The sequence below is a fragment of the Thamnophis sirtalis genome, unplaced genomic scaffold (genome assembly GCF_051295495.1).
Source record: "Thamnophis sirtalis isolate CommonGarterSnake01/CBP01778 unplaced genomic scaffold, rThaSir2_p1.2 scaffold_2, whole genome shotgun sequence".
NCBI classification, from domain to species: domain Eukaryota; kingdom Metazoa; phylum Chordata; class Lepidosauria; order Squamata; family Natricidae; genus Thamnophis; species Thamnophis sirtalis.
In genome coordinates, this window is record NW_028261382.1 from 174,964,543 (window position 1) to 174,984,909 (window position 20,367).

Consider the following 20,367-nt stretch of genomic DNA (forward strand, 5'->3'; position numbering starts at 1 on the left):
GTGAGTTTTGCCCAGAGGTGGGTTCTTGCCAGTTCTAACCTCTTCTATAAAAGAGGTTCCACAAATCTACCGTGCCGTTTAGAAAAACCGGTTTATACCAGCTTGGTGCCTTTCAAATGTCTTAGACTGTAATGCCCAGAATCTCCATCAAAGTTAGAACAGCATCTGAAATTCCAAAAGGCTCCGATTTTTGTGTGGGTGTAGTTTAGGTTTAGGTTTATTAGATTTATATGCCGCCCTTCTCCCAAGGACTCAGAGCGGCGTACAACATTAAAAGAAACACATAATACAAAAGTTTAAAAGAAATTAAATAGGATATCCCAAACCCAATTAAAATTGACAATGACATTTTTTTTTAAAGAATTCAAATTAAAATTAACAGTAATCAATAATTTGTTTTGTTTTGTTCAGGCCAGGCTGGCTTGCTGGAAAAGCCAACTTTTTAGGGCGCGTTGGAAGGACCGGAAGTCGGGGATTATGCGAAGTTCCGGGGGCAGCTCATTCCAGAGGGAAGGGGCTCCCACAGAGGAGGCTTTCCCCCTGGGGGTCACTAGCCGACACTGTCTGGCCGACGGGACCCTGAGGAGGCCAACTCTGTGGGATCTCACTGGACGATGGGAGGCTACCGGTGGCAGTAGGTGGTCTCGCAGGTACCCTGGGCCTAAGCCATGGAGCGCTTTAAAGGTCATAAGGGAAGCAAGTTAAATTGCTTTCCTTGTGGCACTTCTTGAAGTGTCTATACGTCAGTGGTAATATATATGTAACAGTATAGTATTATATGACAGGAGTAATTCCAAGAGTCCTTGGGAAATGGTGTTTACTCAAGACTTTCCCAAAGAAATTGCCTTTTGATTTCTCAACCTTTCAAACCCAGTTTAAAATGCACCCGAGTCTGGTAATATTTGATGATCTGTGAGGACATCCATGTAATACAAGTTTATATTGCAGTGTTTCTCAACGTTAGAAACTTTAAAATGGGTGGACTTCAACTCCCAGAATTCCCCCAGCAGACAATTGTACATTCCCAGCAGACAGTAATCTATTAACGTTTGTCCTTTCCAATCAATAGATCAGTGTTTCTCAACCTTGGAGACTTGAAGTCCTGTGGACTTCAACTCCCAGAATCCCCCAGCCAGCTGTGCTAAAATTGCCTCTAAAAGTGTTGAAGTCTTGGCAATTTTTGCATCTGAATTTATTTTCTCAACCAACATTAACTTACAGGATTCACCTTGTGGTTGAGGTGGGTGACTAAATAATAAATAAATAAGCAAATAAATAAATAAACAAACATTACAATGACAAGATTTCAAAATCTGGGAAGGGAGGCAAAGGGAGAATTTTCTCCAGTTGGGTGTACAGCCCAATTTTTCAAAAACAAGATAGCAGTGTCTTACTAAGAGAGAAGGACTAGTGGGTGACATTATCCCAGTCTTCCAATATTTGAGGGGATTGGCACAGAGAAGAAGGGGTTGGCTTAGTCTCCAAAGCACCTTAGGGCAAGACAAGAAAAGGTGGAAGTTCATTAAAGAGAGATCCAACCAGTGGTGGGATTCAGCCGGTTCACACTTATTCAGGAGAACCGGTTAGTAACTTTCTAAGTAGTTCAGAGAACCAGTTGTTGGAAGAAATCTCCTTTTGTTTTTTCCCAACTTTACAGGGCTAATCCTGTAAGGAAGGCAGGAAGGAAACATTCTGGTGTTGTTTCTAGCCTAATCTTTATTGCCCTGCTTACAGAAACTGCCTCTCCGGTTAACCCTTATTACATTGTCACAGCTAAGGTGAAGTGCCCATCGATCTGAGTGACCTTGAGTTGGCCACGCCCACCCAGTCACATGACCACCGAGCCCCACCTACCCAGATAGTCATTAGGACAGAGGACCGGTTGTAAATTATTTGAATCCCACCACTGGATCCAACCTAGAACTACGGAGAAATTTCCCGACAGCGAGAACAATTAGTGGAACGACTTGCCTCCAGAAGTTGTGGGTATTCCATCACTGTACATTTTCAAGAAGAGATTAGACAAGCACTTATTCGGAGTGATATCGGGCCTCCTGCTCAAGCAGGGTTTGGACCCGAAGACCTCCAAGGTTCGTTCTAACCCTCTTATTTTATGATCTTGAAATGACACTTCATAAAACAACCACTTGTCAAAATGTCAAAATAGCTCATAAATGCAACTCTATGGTTATTTGTGGATGGGGGTAGGGAATCTTATCTACTCCAGGACTGGGAATGCTCTTCATCTTTGAATACAATACAATAGCAGAGTTGGAAGGGACCTTGGAGATCTTCTAGTCCAACCCCCTGCCTAGGCAGGAAACCCTATACCGTTTCATACAAATGGCTATCCAACATCTTCTTAAAGACTTCCAGTGTTGGGGCATTCACAACTTCTGGAGGCAATTTCTGTTCCACTGATTAATTGTTTTAACTGTCAGGAAATTTCTCCTCAGTTCTAAGTTGCTTCTCTCCTTGATTAGTTTCCACCCATTGCTTCTTGTTCTACACTCATGTGCTTTGGAGAATAGTTTGACTCCCTCTTCTTTGTGGCAATCCTTGAGACATTGGAAGACTGCTATCATGTCTCCCCTAGTCCTTCTTTCTATTAAACTAGACATACCTAGTTCCTGCAACCGTTCTTCATATGTTTTAGCCTCCAGTCCCCTAATCATCTTTGTTGCTCTTCTCTGCACTCTTTCCAGAGTCTCCACATCTTTTCTACATCGTGGTGACCAAAACTGGATGCAAATATTCCAAGTGTGGCCTTACCAAGGCATTATAAAGTGGTATTAACACTTCATGTGATCTTGATTCTATCCCTCTGTTGATGCAGCCTAGAACTGTGTTGGCTTTTTTGGCAGCTGCTGCACACAGCTGGCTCATATTTAAATGATTGTCCACTAGGACTCCAATCATCCCCACTTCTTCCTTTTGCCACAAATTCCTCCCAGTTCACACTTGATTATATTAACTCAAGTAGAATAACAAAGTTTGCTTCGAAGAACAACACACTCATTGACACAAGAGATTTTTTTCAGAATACGTGTAAAAGGTTATATTACAGGATATTAAAAAATATTTTAACTGCAAAAGGCAACTATCGGTGTCAGAAGACAACTACTGAAATGAAAGAAGCCTAACCACACTGTTTGGTGTGTGTGTGTGCGTGCGTGCGTGCGTGTGTGTTTCTTTAAATGATATTATATAAGCTAGAAATTTTTATGTTTATGAGACCGGGGAGGATAGAGGACAATTTTCGAGCAGAAAAGGACCTCAAATAATTCAATTAACTTACCCAGTTTGACTCCAGCTTTTTTCTTTAGTGTGTATAATAATTTCTCTCAGAAATAAATTAGATTTAGATTACAAATCTGCAAACTGTATGCTTAATTAGATCTTCTTAATTAGGACTTTCTTTTGAGCAAACCTGCATCCAATTACGTTATAAGTGTCCTCAATTTATTTGTGGCTTGATCATACCGAGCAAACACTTAAACAGAATGCAAAACGATTTCAGAGGGCTTAGATATTAAGTGATTCTTAAGCCGGTGCTGCAACGTTTTACCTTTAATCTCCATTTAATTTATATGTGAATTGAAGTTATTTAATTTGGCATGATGGTATGACGAAATATATTGCCCCAAATCTCTGCAGTTACAGAGATTTTTTACCAAAGAAAAGAAATACACCAAGGTTTAGGATATCGGAAGTTGAAAGAACAGAAACGGAGGAGGTGTAAATTTCAGTCCTTCAACTGGAATGGCTTCTGTTGAAGGAAACACCTATGCTCTTTGGAGGAAAGTTGGTTGTTGTGTCTGGCTGAACAACTCTTCGAGAGCCTGGAGGCAGAAAAGAAGCAAGAAAAGATAAACAAAAGCCAAAGGTGAATTTGTTGTGTTTAACAGGAGGGAGGATTTAATTCTTTTAATTGAAAGGAGGGGGGGAAGGGTGGATTCCAGTTCTCCAACTTGAAAACACGCTCCTTCATTATACAGATTAAATCCTTCAGTTGATGTTTGTGCTAGGACTTTCCCACAAAGGGTTCCTGAAAAGGCACTTGCTACATGTGAAGAATTTATCATGGAAAAAGCAGGTTAAAATTATTTGCACAGTAGTGTTGGAGCAGTGCCTTAGTAGGGGCAATAGCAGTGGTGGGTTCCTACCAGTTTGCAACCTATTTGGTAGAACCGGTTCGTCAAATCTACCGAACCGGTTAGAAGAGGTTCCACCAGTGGACCCGGAAAGCAGGCCACACCTACAGAAGAGATTCCAAAAAATGTTTGAAACCCACCATTCACACACACAAACACACACACACACACAGACTGACAGAGAGAGAGAGAGAGAGAGAGAGAGGAAGGAAGGAAGGAAGGAAGGAAGGAAGGAAGGAAGGAAGGAAGGAAGGAAGGAAGGAAGAAAGAAAGAAGAAAGAAAAAGAGTGGGAGAGAGAGATGAAAGTAAAAAGAAAAAAGGGACAGAGAGACAAAAGGAAAGAAAGAGAGAGAGAGAGGGAGAGAGAGAGAAAGAAAGAAAGAAAGAAAGAAAGAAAGAAAGAAAGAAAGAAAGAAAGAAAGAAAGAAAACACATGGCCGGCAAGCCACTCCCACCAGGTCACATGGCCGGCAAGCCACTCCCACAAAGGAGGCCACACCCACAGAGTAGGTTCCAAAAAATTTTGAAACCCACCACTGGGCAATAACCAGTTTGCCCTAGTGTTTAAAGCATCAGGTTAGAAACCAGGACACCGTGAGTTCTAATCCTACTTTAGGCATGAAATCCAGGAGGGTAACTTTGGGCCAGTCACCCTCTCTCTCAGCCCAATTCATCTCACACGGTTATTGTTGTTGGGATAATAGAAGGAAGAAGTATTAGGTGTGTTTTTGCCATCTTGAGATATTTATTAAAAATAATAAAAGCAGCAAAATAAACAGACCAATAAACAGAGTAAGCTGGAGGTCTCATGCTGGTAATAAACTAGTACAGTGTTTCTCAACCTGTTTCTCAAAAAGGTTGAGAAACACTGAACTAGTATGTCCATTCTGGGTTTTCTACATTTCTCATTTTTATGAACTTGTCAGAGTTTGATTTTTTTCCCCCTCTCTCCAGTGTTCTACATCTGTCAAATGTGAACTAAATAAATTTCTCTCCTATTTTATCCTATAAAAATCTGATCCCCTCATTGCTCATCTACACTAATCTAGCATGTGATGTCTTGCGTAACTTGGCCTAATACGAAAATAATACCTGTATCACCTTACAGATTATGCCACGGTAATAATGCCAAGGTTATTGAAAGGAAGCGAGTATGTTTACTAGCAAAATATGGGTATTGTCGTTACTGTCGCAATAAATCCCAGAACTGCTTCTTCGCATGACAGATGATCGGGAGAATCCATGAGAAGAGATCACCTCTCCTAGAGATCAGCTGGAGCAGAACCACATGCCCCAGGAAGGTTAAACAGGTTGATGAGAACGCTCCAACTCTGAACTCTAAACTCTAAGAAAGTTTAGCTAAACTAAATTAAACTTTAATCCGTTTTGGAGCCTTGTAACAAGCAGTAACTTGGCGCAAGCTGCAAGTTATATACACACACACGGGGGAAAAAATCTGGCTATCCAACTATAATAATATAAAATAAATGCTGGAATGCAGCTTCTAACTGTGAGGCCAGTGCGGTATCTGGAACCTAGATACAGATGCATAGATACAAAAAACAAACATATACTTACATTTGTGGTGGAAGTTAAATTCTGCTAAAAGGGGCACATACAGCTATTTACAGGCATCTCCAGGAAAATTAGAACTTTTTCTCTGTGCAGGGTCAAATAACTCGGCCTTCCTACTTATCGGAAAGTGGAGACATATACCAAAATCTCTTCCTCTGTCTCTCTCTGAGTGTCTCTCTCTTTCTCATATACACCACACACACACACACAAACACACACACACACACTACAAGGACAATTGAAAATTGGTTCCCCATATCTGCCTGTCTAGAATTCTTACCAAAATCAAGCGGCATCACAGTGGCTCTCATCTGGCTCTATTTGCATAAAACTATAAGTAATTTCAGAACTATCCCTTCATCAATAGATATGGTCAAATAAGGCTTTTTGGAATTGCTTTGGCCCTGCGAGAGGATTAAATTTTATTGTTATCATTTGTAGAATGTGGCCACTTAAGCAGGGTCTTTGAACCCTTTAACCCAGTGGTCGGATTCAGCCGGTTCGCACCCATTCGGGAGAACCAGTTGGTAACTTTCTAAGTAGTTCAGAGAACCGGTTGTTGGAAGAAATCTCCTTTTGGTTTTTTCCACTTTTTTACAGGGCTAATCCTGTAAGGAAGGCAGGAAGGAAACATTCTGGTGTTGTTTCTAGCCTCATCTTTATTGCCCTGCTTACAGAAACTGCCTCTCCGGTTAACCCTTATTACATTGTCACAGCTAAGGCGAAGCGCCCATCGACCTGAGTGACCTTGAGTTGGCCACGCCCACCCAGTCACATGACCACTGAGCCCCACCTACCCAGATGGTCATTAGGGCAGAGAACCGGTTGTTAAATTATTTGAATCCCACCACTGCTGTAACCTGACATCCATTTCGAACCCACTTGCCATAAAAGATTAGATAACTGTTTGCCAGCATCTTCCCACATTCATTTCTCAGCACTAGAATTGGAAAATGCAATTGTTTGTTTATCAAATGTACATAGCCATTTATTTCATTTAATGTGACTCGGGGGACATATAGTGTTATTGATATAATGTGTGCATCATGCATAGCATTAATAGCAATAGCAATAGCAATAGCAGTAGACTTATATACCGCTTCATAGGGCTTTCAGCCCTCTCTAAGCGGTTTACAGAGAGTCAGCATATTGCCCCCAACAATCCGGGTCCTCATTTTACCCACCTCGGAAGGATGGAAGGCTGAGTCAACCCTGAGCCTTCAGGAAAGAAACGTTGTATTTGGTCATTCTGTTTTACAATTTTTGGCCATGACTTCTTCACTAAAAAGGAAGAACCTGGGTTGTGTAATAAAACTCAAATGCCTCTCTATGTTTCACCATCCAGTGCGGGGGGGAGGGTCTAGGCACTTCTAGTTTTTCCTATCTAAGAAATTCGGTTCACCGACAAAAGGGCGAATGACAAAACCGCGCCCGGCTAAACCACGGTGACAAAACCGCGTGTTCTAAAGCGCTCCGACAAATGAGTGCTGAATCGCGCCGACAACAGCGCGGCGACAGAAGCGCACTGTAAAACTAAACCTAACCCTAAACTTAAACCTAACCCTAAATGTAACCCTAACCCTAAACGTAATGCTAAACTTAATGCTAAACCTAACCCTAAACCTAACCCTGAACCTAACCCTGAACCTAACCCTAACCCTAACCCTAAACCTAACCCTAACCCTAACCCTAAACCTAACCCTAAACCTAACCCTAAACCTAACCCTAAACCTAACCCTAAACCTAACCCTAAACCTAACCCTAACCCTAAACCTAACCCTTACCTTAAGTTAAATCGGCTTTCTGTTGACGCGCTGTAGTAAAGCGCCCTTCTGTTGACGCGCTGTTGTCGCCACGCTGTTGTCGGCGCCTTGATGACGTCGCGTTTTTAGCGACGCGGTTTAGTCGGGCGCGGTTTTGTCGTTCTCCCTTTTGTCGGGTCACGAGAAATTCAGTTGTAACACTTTACCTGAAATATATACCGTAGCAAAAGGCACACTTTATCCATGTCTCTTGATATCAAGAAGGATAAGAACTGCTGGTGGAGTTAACCAATTTAACTGCCCAAAACTAATATCTATTTCATTATGTGTACCAACCTGTGCCTTCAGGCATATTGCCATGTGGACTGGGCAATGGATTCATGGAAATCTGTACGTTCAATTACAGAGAAGAAACCGAGGCAGGCTGGCTATAATCATCGCATGCCTTGGGTCTGCCAAGCGTGTGCAACCAGAGGCTCTGTCTGTCTCTTCCTCCCTGTTTTACATGGTGCCATATTAGTCTAGTGCATGAAAGCCTGCACCCATTGCTCATTACGCATTGTGGAGATGGATGGAGGAAGATAGGCGTAGCTGATTATTTCAATTATGTCTATTGCACAAAGAGAAAGGGTGTTGTCCTCCCTGCTCAGGAATGGAAAACATCTGTAATACATGACCGAAAGGGATGGTTAGAATCATGTTGACTGAATAAATCTTTTCTTCTGTCTATCCAACCAACAAGTTTCTGGAAGTAACCGGTTGATTAGAGAGACCCCCCTTCTCAAGCCAAGGGCGGCCCTTGATCATTCAATGGGATACAGAGGGCTGCTCTCAAAAAGTGAGTAAAATCAAGAGAAATAAATAAATTAGGGCCAGGGCAAAAGGCAGTTAATAAATACAGTTTGTACAACTGGGGCAGTCACTCCATACATGGGTGGGGGGGGAGGATCTTCTAGCAGATTAAAAATGACAACGTAGCAATAATTTTTTTGAGGAGGTCCATGGGCCACCCACCCCCCAAAGTTTGGTGGGATCATGTATGGCTCTGGGTCTACAGATTAGGAATTGCATGCAACTGTGAGACAGAGCACGAAGCATGAAGCATCAGTGGAGAAGGCCAGAGCGTGTTTTTAAAAGGGCCATGGTGGTGCAGTGGTTAGAATGCAGTATTGCAGGCACACTCTGCCCATAACCAGAAGTTCGATCCTGACTGGCTCAAGGTAGACTCAGCCTTCCACCCTTCCAAAATTCGGTAAAATGAGGACCCAGTTTATTGTGGCCAATATGTTGGCTACTCTGTAACCCACTTAGAGAGGGCTGTAAAGCATCATGGAGTGGTATATTAGTCTAAGTGCTATTGCTGTTAACAATGCATATAAAAAAGGAGAGGGAAGGTGCTGTGGAAAACGGATGCCTTGTTATCAAATCAGAACCAAGGAATCCTTACTTCAAGAACTCCCTGTGAGTGGAATTACAATTTTCTTTCCCAAAACTGATGTAAATATATTATTTCATCATATGAGCAACTCATCCTATATTAAGGACAAACTGTATTAAGAATCACAATAACAGTTGATTTCAGGTTTTGGTTCATCCTCATTGTTGCAAAGGTTGAGAAAGACAGGCAAGGGGCTAAAGAGCTGTTGCCCCCGTCTCGAATGGTATGACTGTTGTGTGTTTTAAATTATGCATTGTTATGCTTTGTTTTTTAATTTTTTGTCTGTATCCCCCTTCCCTGGTTTGAGTTGTGAGCCGCCCTGAGTCCCCTTCGAGGGGAAAAGGGCGGCATATAAATATAATAAACTAAACTAACTAACTAAAAACTAAAAAAGACAGCAATCCTATTTTAGCTTACTTAACTTACCTTGATCTTTTCTTCTTTAACAGTTGCCAAAATAAAAAATAAAAGTCCAGTATTTTAGGAGGGGGAAAAGGGAAGTTCAAATAAGCAGCCTAAAAGAGATTCAAGAGAGATACCTGTCATTTTATCCCCAGCTTATATTCATCCCATTCTTAACAAAATTTGGGTTAAACAAAGTAACTAACACCATAAAGACAGTTTGGATTTCTGCCTCTTATCAATGCAGAGAAAACCAAGTTAAAAAGTCAGAGAGGTTAAAATATGAAAAGTTACAGAATGTGTGCTGTTTGGGAAATTTTATTTTTTGGGTTATGAGGGCAGGGAGGGAAGAGCGAATTATTTATAACAAAGATGATGGGACATAACAGCCGCGATTCCATTGCCAATCCTAACAAACTATTCCAAAAATGATCCTTCTGTGATCCCCCTCTAGAGAATATTACAAATAATAAGGAAAAATATGAGTATGCATGAAAGTAACGCTGTCAGAACAAAAGTACTAATCTTATAGTTTAAACCACCACTACCACCAGATGTGAGTGCCGAGGTGGCGCAGTGGTTAAATGCAGCACTGCAGGCTACTTCAGCTGACTGCAGTTCTGCAGTTCGGCTGTTCAAATCTCACCGGCTCAGGGTTGACTCAGCCTTCCATCCTTCCGAGTTGGGTAAAATGAGGACCCGGATTGTTGTTGGGGGCAATATGCTGACTCTGTAAACCGCTTAGGGAGGGCTGAAAGCCCTATGAAGCAGTATATAAGTCTAACTGCTATTGCTATTGCTATTGCAGTTCGGCTGTTCAAATCTCACCGGCTCAGGGTTGACTCAGCCTTCCATCCTTCCGAGGTGGGTAAAATGAGGACCCGGATTGTTGTTGGGGGCAATATGCGGACTCTGTAAACCGCTTAGAGAGGGCTGAAAGCCCTATGAAGCGGTATATAAGTCTAACTGCTATTGCTATTGCTAACTAGATTAGCTTCTCCTAAGATGCAAACTCCAAATATACTGCAACTTTTGCAAATATTTTGTCTTCACTTTTAGGGAGAGCTTCAGATTCAAGAAGACAGAAATGGGTCGCTTCTACTGATTGGCCTCTGTCTGAATTAGAAATTAGGCTTAGAAATTAGAAAATTGTCCTGAGCAAAGTTAATTTATAATCAAGCTCTCTTCTGGGTGGGAAAAGGTCTTCCAGATCAGAGGTTCCCAACCCCTGGTCCGTGGACCGGCACTGGGTCACAGCATGCCAGAAACTGGGCCACAGATACAGGCAAAGCTGCATCTGCAAAACCATGCCCGCTCTTCTCCACAGAAAAACCTCTCTCCACGAAACTGGTCTTAAATGCAAGACAATGTAAAACACAGGTAAAACAATTCATATCAGGAGCATAAGAAAAAAACTGCTTTTTACCACTGGATTCCATAATCCAGTGCAGGTTTCTTTCTGCTCCCAAGATGACCAGTTCAAAGGTTCAATGACGGGATCTGTGCCATGAAGGGATTTCCATCTGTATCACTCTTTCAATGTTTTGGTCAATCCCTCTGAAATATTGATCAATTTTGTTCATGGTCGCCACTCCTGTTTTCTGGATCAGAGTGTTCGAGTAGCAGAGCAGGAGTCTGAAGGCGTAGCAACTCATTGTTGGTCTCCATCAGTAGTTCCTTCACATTGACTGGAATCTTGATGGATTTCAGGGCATAGAATAGCAATAGCAATAGCAGTTAGACTTATATCAGTTCAGTTCAGTTCAGTTTATTAAATTTATATGCCGCCCTTTTCCCCCGAAGGGGACTCAGGGCAGCTCACAACTCGAACCGGGGGGGGGGGGATACAGACAAAAGATTTAAAAACAACAACATAACAATATATAATTTAAAACTCACAACAGTCATGCCATTTGAGACGGGGGCAACAGCTCTTTAGCCCCAGGCCTGTCGCAACAACCAGGTTTTGAGGGCTTTGCGAAAGGCCTGGAGGGTGGTGAGGGTTCGAATCTCCACGGGGAGTTCGTTCCAGAGGGTCGGAGCAGCCACAGAGAAGGCTCTCCTCCGGGTAGTCGCCAGTCAACACTGGCCAGCGGATGGGATTCGGAGGATATATACCGCTTCATAGGGCTTTCAGCCCTCTCTAAGAGGTTTACAGAGTCAGCATATTGCCGCCAACAACAATCCGGGTCCTCATTTCACCCACCTCGGAAGGATGGAAGGCTGAGTCAACCTTGAGCCGGTGAGATTAGAACCGCCGAACTGCAGATAACAGTCAGCTGAAGTGGCTGCAGTACTGCACCCTAACCACTGCGCCACCTCGGCTCTTGCTCTTGGGTAAAGTTATTAACCCTCTTGATATCTTCAACTTGAAAAATTGGTAAAGGAAAATCTCTATAGATATTCTCAGTCATCCTGGTCGTGGTTGTCCCTAAACTGCTTTTTCAGGGGGCAACTGGAACTTACTTGTTTTGCCTTTGAAGATGTTTCACTTCTCATCCAAGAAGCTTCTTCAGCTCTGACTGGATGGTGGGGAATGGAAGGATTTATATTCCTTGCAGACAGCTGGACATTTGGTCCCTGGTGCCCCAAAAGTTGGGAACCACTGTTCTGGACAAACTTAATATCTAATAAGCTAGATAGAGGGACAGGGATAGAGGCTGGGACTTTTGGGGGTTATCACAAAGTAATAAAAGTTTCCGAATGGTAAAAAGAAGTTAATATTAAAGCGATTACTGAAGCTGGTGGGGAGTTCCCATTTGATGGTTATGGTTAAAAATAGAAGCTGAACAGAAAATAGCTTGAATAGATAAATGGGACCTTCCAACTGTTTAATACTGCCAATTACCTCCACTAGACTGATTCGATCGCATCGATTGGGCCTCCTCCGAATCCCATCTTCTAGCCAGTGCAAACTGGCAACTACCCGGAGGAGAGCCTTCTCGGTGGCTGCTCCGTCCCTTTGGAACGAACTCCCCGTGGAGATTCGGACCCTCACCACCCTCCAGTCCTTCCGCGCCGCTTTAAAGATCTGGCTGTCCCGGCTGGCCTGGGGTTAAGATTGTAGCCCCACTCGAATTGTGCGATTGTTGTGTTTTCTTTTTAACATGCTGTATTGTCTATTGTTTGTCTTCTCCCCCCTCCCTCTTTTGAATTGTGAGCCGCCCTGAGTCCCCCCCCCCGGGGAAAAGGGCGGCATACAAATAAAGGCAAAACTCTAAGGAAAAAAAAAAACTCTCCATCACTGATCAATGTTTTTCCCCCCCATCAAAACAAGTGACACTGATGGAGGAATAGCAGGAGGAGGATTTATGTTAATGAATAGGAAGTGAGTAGGCTAAGTGTTATTGTGGAGTAACTTACTATCCCCGTGCCCAAGTTTCAGCTAATCTATTCTTCTGATATTATATAACTAATACGTGATAATTTTGTTAATTTGCCTGCGATTAAATTGAAGGATGAAAAATTAAACGGGAAAAGCTGCTCTCCCACCCCTAATTGTTATGTCATAAAATTTGGAGCCAGACTGAGCACTGTATTAAAGGCAAAGTCTTGAGAAGCTATTATCCAGATACTAAAATTGCACTAGTTTTTAATAGGATTTAACTTGCTCCTCTTTTCTTTCTGGATGGTGGCCTTTGGCGTTTATTTCCCACACCTGTCAGGGTAGATCTATGGCTGGAAGGTTCTTTCCTACCAACGCCAATTAAAAGCAGTGGAATTAGCATGTAATTAATGTATACATATTAAGTCGAACAGACTGAAAGGAATCTCTAAGGGAGCAGCTACATGAATATATAGTGTGTCAGCACCCTTCATTATTAACGTTCAGGAGAAATATGCGTAGCACATTGCTTTAAAAATAAGTTTGGGGGCATCAGGTGATGCTATTTTTATCTCCATCCACAGTTTTATTGCTATTCAAGAAAGGTTGCTAGTAATTTCTTTTTGTGTCTTTTAATTATTTTTAGGCTCCCCGGTGATTTATGGCTTCTAAGTTGCCTCGAGCGTACTAGTGGTAACACTAACAAATAAAGCCATATGAGAATCTGAAAATCTGGATAAAAATGCTGCAGGAATGAATTGTATCTTTGAAAAACTCTGATGAAGCAAGCTCAGAAACATGAGCTGTATTTTAAAAAAAAAATCTTGGTTGCCGCAAAATACAAGTTATTCCAGTCTGCCAGATCTGTCAGAGAAGTTGCTGCCAAAACATTTTAAACATTAATGAAATAACAATCCAAGCAGATATGTATAAAGCAGTAGTCTTGGCTTCTTCGGCCGTCTCCAAGTTCGAATCAAACAATGAGTTATGAACATTGTGTCTTGTGGATTCTGAGCTCAATTAAACGAAGAACTTTTTCTTCATTTCAGAACAGGACCACCACACTTGCTGTAACCAACCTTCAGTCAGGGATCTTCTGGAAAAGTGGGTTCTGGGTTTTCAGAGATCTTCTGGAAGGGTGGAGCAAGGAGATTTCAGATGACATTTGGTTCAGATTTAGGGCCCAAAACTAATATGGCAAGAACCAGCAGTTTCCAGGATAGAGAACTTGGGAGGTTCTCAGATTTGATGGTGCTTTGACACCCAAAATAATAAATGAATTTGTGTGGCGCCTATGAAACATCATCACCAGCACCATCTTCAATAACTTTGGAAAGATTAAGCAATAGCAATAGCAGTTAGACTTATATACCACTTCATAGGGCTTTCAGCCGTCTCTAAGTGGTTTACAGAGTCAGCATATTGCCCCCAGAGTCTGGGTCCTCATTTTACCCACCTCGGAAGGATGGAAGGCTGAGTCAACCCTGAGCCGGTGAGATTTGAACAGCCGAACTGCAGAACTGCAGTCAGCTGAAGTAGCCTGCAGTGCTGCATTTAACCACTGCGCCACCTCGGCTCTGTAGAGAATTAAACATTCGCTAATCATGTAATATTTTTACATTGAGCAGTTTTTTTGCAATCTATAAATTCCCTGCAGGCTATCTTTCAGAAGACTGGTTATCCATTCTGTTAATTCATCCCACCCCATTCACTACCACATCCTTTCTCCTCCTCCTGCTTTCTCTTCAGGCCTCCATGGCAAAAAAGCAATTAAAAGATTCAAGTTCTAATAGTAACCACCCATCCTGCCAATCTCCAGCTTTTTTTTCTTTGCACCCAAACTGCCTCTTTCTTGACGAGGTGGCGCAGTGGTTAGAGTGCTGTACTGCAGCCACTTCAGCTGACTGCTATCTGCAATTCAGCGGTTCTAATCTCACCGGCTCAAGGTTGACTCAGCCTTCCATCCTTCCGAGGTGGGTAAAATGAGGACCTGGATTGTTGGGGGCAATATGCTGCACCCTAACCACTGCGCCACCTCGGCTCCATGGGTTGGTTGCTCACAGTTGAAACCCCAGAACTATCTCAAGTGATTTGCCAAATACGCATTAATTCAGAAAGCCAGGAGGAAGAAGCCTAATATTTCAGGCTTCAGATAACGCAGATACCTAAAAATAACTGCAGCTAGCAATCTACAGTTTATTCAAGGCTACATTCTTGTCTCCGGTAAAGTTTCTAATCTTACCACATCATGTCTGGAAATTTGCTGCTGTGCATATCCAAGAATTGATTTAAGTGTCTCTAAATCTGTGATGAACAGATTTAAGACCAGATGTGAAGCCTGAACACTAGGTAAGGAAGAAATGTTCCCGGTACATGAGGCCATTAGATTTGCCAGAATGATAAAAGAATTGCACGTGTGGGCAAGAAAATGATACTCCTTAGCAACGATGTTTTACTTAAATTGGGCATCGAGTTTTTTTTTCTATTCTTGAAAGTGGTTATTAATAGAACCGCCTGCCAATATTGTGACTCTCTCTGGAGATCACACCATCCATTTGACTTAGTGAAACACTTGAAGCAGCATGGGTCTAAAACACTTCCCTTGGCATTTAAATCATTATTTCTGAAGTTGTGGGCAATCAGCATTTCTGAATACAATCACCCACACAAAGAACGTGCTCCAAAGTTGGGATTTTAATTTATTCTGAGCATGTGCTCCTCGCAAGCAGTTCCCATCTCCATTTTTTAATCACTACAAAACAGTTCAACAGAAGTCCAATTATGTCGCACAATGTACAGATGCCATGCAGGCAATCTTATAAATAGATCAGAAGCTAAGGCTCGTAGAAGAATATCTAGCTTCAGAGAAGGCCAAGGAGGAAGAAACCATCAATGCCTTCCAAAAATGTTTTCAGAAGAGATGGGAAGCTCTGGAAAGTCGGTTCCACCACAAAACCGCGGTCGACGAAAGCGCGTATGTGACGTCATCACAGCGCGATGAAAAAGATCGAAAAATGTAAAAATAAAGCAAAAACCTTACCCTAACCCCCCCAAACCTAACCCTAAACCTAACCCTAAACCTAACCCTTAACCTAACCCTAAACCTAACCCTTAACCTAACCCTTAACCTAACGAAAAACCTAACGCTAACCCTTAACCTAACGCTAAACGTAACGCTAACGCTCTAAACCTAACCCTAACCCTTAACCTAACCCTTACCTTTATGTGAATCGGATTGCTGTAATTTAATTTTTATTTCAATTTTTTGATCTTTTTCGTCGTGTTGTGATGATGTCACATACGCGATTTCGTCGACCGCGCTTTTGTGGAACGCGGTTTTGACGGGTCACGGGAAAGTCCCCTTGAGTAGAATAAATCTCTTTTTCAAATATTTTAGATACAAATTAAAAATAATAACAACTACAACCATTATATATGTATGTTGAATTTCTGGTAGCCAAGGACTTTAGGAAGTAAGCATTGACCTTTAATAACTTTATTGGTGAGGCTGAGAGTGTTGGGCCAATGTTGTTTTGGACTACGGGATGAGGGATATTCGCAAATATGGAGCGATGAGACTCAGTATCCATAAAAGAATTTGAAATAAAGCACGCCCAGCCTTTGAATCCAACTGAAGCTTGTAAAACAACACTGTGACCATTCACTTAAAACAGCAGTAATTGGTGAGATAAGATAATCATCCTTGATTTCCTCAGCTAATTAACGCTAGAAGTAGGACAGGAAGTTGTTAACGCACGCCATGTAAATCTTCCACGACAGTATCTTTGAAACTTCCACAACAGATTCAGGTATGTAATAACATATTGGTCAGCCTGTCCATTTCACAACCCCTTGAAAATTAAACATGACCACCCTCAAAATCAACATTATCTGGTCCAGGTTAACATCTGAAAAGATGCCTACTCCACCCAGTGTTAACCCTGACGTTGCTCAGGAATGAGTCTCTTCCCAGGAGGATGGTAGCCCGAGAACACTTTTCTTTTCTCTTATTTTTAATAATTCCATGTGCTCTAATGTACCATACAAATGAAAATAAAACAATCCACCTTCACAGCTGCCTATCAATAAAGCCCATTAAAATAGTGAAGCTTGCAGGAAAACGTGCATAAAACTGGATGATTTCATAATACATTCTAATACCCATTCCCAGAAGTGAGTATCTCTGGCTGAAATTGGCCTTGCTGCTAGTTAATTGTATAAAACCATGCTTTCAAGACTTTGTCTGGTTTCTGACTTTACAGCGGTAGAGACTAATTTGGTTCTTCACCTAATAACAGCAGCAAGACTGTTGGTGGCGCAATACTGGAAGAAGGAAGACTTGCCTACAACTCAAGAATGGACATTGAAAGTCACAAACCTAGCTGAGATGGCTAAAATATATTTAATTTCCTTTGTCTTAATATATTTTAGACTGTGTTTGTTAAAAATCTATACCGTGTACGGGCTCTGGGAAGTCGGGGGGGGGGGAGGGATGTGGGGTGTTAGGGGGGATGGGGGATATATAGTATGTGTTAGATTTTAAAGTAAAGTGACTGCACTTGTATACTGTTGCTCTATAATTCCACTGTAAAAATAGGATAAGCTGAATATATTAATAGATAGTAGAAATACACCGAAGGGAGGAGTAGAGGGATAGAAGAAAGAGGGGTAGAGAGGGTGGGAGAGTGGACTGGAGGGAGGGTGAGAAGGAAGGGAGGGAGTGTACCGGGAGAGGGGAGTCGTAGAGCGGGAGGGGAAGTAGGATAGAGGGGAAGGATGGAGGGAAGATGGAAAGTTGGAGGGGGGCGAAAGAAAGGGTGTATGGAGGGTCGAAGAGGTACATTGGGTCTTTATTTTTGGAGGTTTTGTTGACAAGAGGAATGGCTGTGTTTATTGTTTAATGTTATATGAACCCGGTTATGCACAGTATATATGTGACTGTACGAAAATGAAAATGGAAAATAAAAAACACATTTACACTGAAGACTTTGTCTGGTTTCGAAAGCCAAGCGGAGCTGAGAGGATATCAAGGAATCCCAAGTTTTAGGGTTTGTGTTGGTAGTTGTGGGGAAAAAACGTCTCGGGAGAAGATTGTGACATACTATTCTCATTTTGTTGCCAAGAAAACTGCATGGATTATGCGTCCACTTAGTATCCAAAAGTCAGCATTGACTCTTGTGTGTGGTCTTTCCCAGCTAACCGTCTGGAGCCTAGAGCAAAGATGCACAGAACAAGAAGAAAGCAATTAATATCCCAAGCATTCGTGTATTTTCTTGAAGATATATGCAGTTGAGTTTTCAGATACACATGCATAGGACTGGAGCCAAAATACTTCTAAAAAATATATGTTTCATACACATCTCTTCTTGTTAGCACTGCAGGGCTATATATTAATCTGGTTGCCAGTTCTTTCTCTCCCACTGGCCCTACTTCTATGCCTTTAAAAATTATTAAATAAAGTTGGGAAGAGGTAGGGAAGAATGCTGAGAATAGCCTTAGTTATTCTGTTTGTTTTATCAGATATAATGTCAATTCATTGGCAGGCGTCATTTGTTTATAAAAAAAATATATACTAGCAGGAGAGATTCAAAAATGCTTGGCAGCAATTGCTCCCCAGACTAAAGAGAAGAGAAACCCTGAAACATCCAAGAACCATGGAAGAAATAACTGTTCACTTCCACTCCATTCGTAATTTTAAAAATTGATCAAATTCTCACCACCCCTGTTCTGTTTTCCAACTACAAAGCTCCCAATTATAGCAATAGCAATAGCAGTTAGACTTATATACTGCTTCATAGGGCTTTCAGACCTCTCTAAGCGGTTTACAGAGTCAGCATATCGCCCCCACAGTCTGGGTCCTCATTTCACCCACCTCGGAAGGATGGAAGGCTGAGTCAACCTTGAGCCGGTGAGATTAGAACCGCTGAACTGCAGATAGCAGTCAGCTGAAGTGGCCTGCAGTACTGCACCCTAACCACTGCGCCACCTCGGCTCTTATAACCTTCCCTGTACCCCAAATTCCCTAAAGTGGGGATATCAAGGCCGACAAAAGCGCGATGACAAGGACAATTAGGGTTAGGGTTAGGGTTAGGGTTAGGGTTAGGGTTAGGGTTAGGGTTAGGGTTAGGGTTAGGGTTAGGGTTAGGGTTAGGGTTAGGGTTAGGGTTAAGGTAAGGGTTAGGGTTAGGGTTAGGGTTAAGGTAAGGGTTAGGGTTAGGGTTAAGGTAAGGGTTAGGGTTAGGGTTAGGGTTAGGGTTAGGGTTAGGGTTAGGGTTAGGGTTAGGGTTAGGGTTAGGGTTAGGGTTAGGGTTAGGGTTAGGGTTAGGGTTAGGGTTAGGGTTAGGGTTAGGGTTAGGGTTAGGGTTGGGGTTAGGGTTAGGATTATAACACACACATCCCACTATGTAGTTTGTTGATGACACGATTTTGATGTCGTGGTTTTGTTGTCACGGTTTTGCCGGTGCACATTTGTCTAGCGCACATTTGTCGGTGAACGATATTTATATATAGTTTTTTGGCTTAACTAATTTTATTCTTGTTTTGCACCCATTTGTACAAATTGTTCCAAATTTCATAATATTCCGACTCTTCTTTATCTTTTCATTTCAGTGTTAATTTGTCCATCTCTGCACAATCCAAAGTTGTTGTTTTTTTAATCACTAATTCGTCCGATTCTCAGTCTCATACTCAGGGAGCTTTAAAGTTAGTTCAGAATTTCTCTTGAGTTATTTGTTTCAGGTTGTTATATCGTTGCATGGAGATCTTTTGTTGAGGGTTTTTTTTTTCTTCCTCTTACAGATCTCATCATCGCTCTGTTTCCTGGTGTTTTCCCGTGGGGTTGAGAGGAGGCCAGACAGGTTATACTCCGTTGGAGTGATGATTGTTCGGTGGAAGGCAGGACGTTCACACACTCTAAAATAACCTTGTAGCTAAGGGAAGTGCAAAGATTTCTTCAAAACTATGGAAATTTTCCTGAACGTTTCTTTTTCTTTAAGGGTTTTCTTAAAAAATCCTCTTAGACTGAGGACAGGAGAGTTGGGGAAAATGCAGAAATACTCCACACATCGCTCCTTGGACAACAGTCTTTGCAATTTACCCAGGCAGGCAAGATCAGGACATTGATCCAGCTCACTTGGGTCATATATATTATCCAGAACCAGTGGTGGGTTTCAAAAAAATTTGGAACCTACTCTGTGGGTGTGGCCTCCTTTGTGGGAGTGGCTTGCCGGCCATGTGTTTTCTCTATCTATCTATCTATCTATCTATCTATCTATCTATCTATCTATCTATCTATCTATCTCTCTCTCTATCTATCTCTCTATCTCTCTATCTCTCTATCTCTCTATCTCTCTATCTCTCTATCTCTCTATCTCTCTATCTCTATCTCTATCTCTATCTCTCCCCCTTCCTTTTGTCTCTCTGTCCCTTTTTTCTTTTTTTCTTTCATCTCTCTCTCACTCTTTTTCTTTCTTTTTTCTTCCTTTTTTATTTATTTCTTCCTTTCTTTCTCTTTCTTACAGTTCCTACCTTGCTGCCTTCAACAACAGCGGTTCAATCCCCTCTGGATTTTTCCACCCCCCAAATTTTTATATCATCGGCAAATTTCAGCCTCTTGCTATTCCCCTGTGGGAAGTTTATCACCCAGCCCTCTCCCAGAAAAATGAAATATCCTAGGAAATATTGAAAAGGCAGAATATTTCTCTGGATGT

General features: G+C 41.9%; 1 long non-coding RNA gene across 2 annotated transcripts in view; it reads right to left on the reverse strand.

The window, feature by feature from the left end:
* Positions 1–3,241: 3,241 nt before the first annotated feature.
* LOC148049289 (uncharacterized) overlaps positions 3,242–20,367 on the reverse strand; it is a 34,664-nt gene continuing 17,538 nt past the window's right edge. The window contains exons 3-4 of one of the 2 annotated variants that reach the window (XR_015695405.1): positions 7,515–7,699; positions 3,242–3,842 (exon numbers count right to left, since the gene is read on the reverse strand). This is a non-coding gene — a long non-coding RNA (uncharacterized LOC148049289). The remainder of the gene's footprint in view (positions 3,843–7,514; positions 7,700–20,367) is intronic. The other variant, XR_015695404.1, reaches the window with a different exon arrangement.